Here is a 1,548-nt window from a genome sequence, read left to right on the forward strand (position 1 = left end):
TATTTTATATATAAAATTATGTATTTCATAATATTAGTTTATTCGTCTTAAAAAAAAAAAAATGATTCAACTCAATGTTTATCCCATAAAAATATGGTGATAAACCAATGAGAACGTTGAAGGAAAGCTTGAAGCAGCCTTCTTGGAAGATGGAACATGAAAATTTATAAATTTAAAAAAACAATATTGCCGTGTTTAAGGCATTGTTATTATTTGTATTTGATAGATTTTTTTTTTTTTTTTCGTATTGATTATATATATGCTTTAACTTTGTGGTAAAGATAATGATTTGAAATATTATGAAAAATAATAATAATAGTTGTTAATCATATTTTATTAATAATGACAACTTAAATTGAAAAAGACCAAATTGTTCTAAAATTTTGAAAAACTTATTCGGATTTCATATAGAAATAAAAATGCAAATGTTTGCTATAAATTATGCATTGTTGTGTGATAGCTAGGGCTGTCATAGGGACTCGTTTACAAATAGCATGTGTTAGACTTGATAAGAAGCTTGTGTTTTTTTAGGCCTTCGCTAATTGACCTGATTTTGAACATTTATTTCATGCTTATTTTCTTAAAAAAATTGAGCACAAATAAAGGAACGTTCAATTATATTCAACTCTCTCTCTCTCTCTCTCTCTCTCTCTCTCTCTCTCTCACCATACAATATACGAGAGTTGGACACACAAAATCTCATATAAAAATCAAGTTCACATCCATAATTAACTAAGTTTTAGGAATTTATGATGTTTCACTGAAGTGATACAACATCTCCAATTTTTAGATTAGCTACTTTGTATGAACTTTTATCATTCCCTATAAAAGATCTGTGAGACTATTAAGCAAATGTTTATCTATATCTTCAATTCTTTGGTCTATTTTCTAGTGATTATCAAGCTACCATACATATATTCTTTTCATTATCCTTTATATAAGATAAGAATATTGATGTTTGGTTTATTTATAGAAGTATGTTGTCAATATATAACTTTACTATTCTTCAAACATAATTTGAAATGAATGAAAATATAACTGATGTTCGAACAATGAATCGAATTATGAACTATGGTCAATGTGTTCAATATCAATTGAGCTATATTCAATGTATTGATCATTCATTTTTTATCAAACAGATTTTTTAATATGGCTCGAATAAGATCAAACAAACATAGATTTAATACCTTCAACTATGTTTGATAATGGTTCGAATAAAGTTTGAACGTACTCATCATTTCGAAACACTCTTTGATACTCTCTACATTAATATAATCGTCATCAATATAACATAATCTATAATATATTCTAAAAACTCAAAACAAAGTGCCCATTGCATTTTTTAAGTTCATCAATGAGTGAAGAAATCTTTAACTTCACCGGTGTGATGTTCTCAATGAGCAAAGAAACTCAACATATATAAAAACAATAGCAATGGATAAAGCGAAGTGAAAAGAATGAGAGATCATCTCTTCTATAAAATTTGATATGAATATAAGTGGGGGTAATGTGTTAGGGGGGGGGGGAGGAGGAGAGCAGAGAAAAAAG

Source organism: Dendrobium catenatum, unplaced genomic scaffold, assembly GCF_001605985.2.
Source record: "Dendrobium catenatum unplaced genomic scaffold, ASM160598v2 fragScaff_scaffold_133, whole genome shotgun sequence".
Classification (NCBI taxonomy): Eukaryota; Viridiplantae; Streptophyta; class Magnoliopsida; order Asparagales; family Orchidaceae; genus Dendrobium; species Dendrobium catenatum.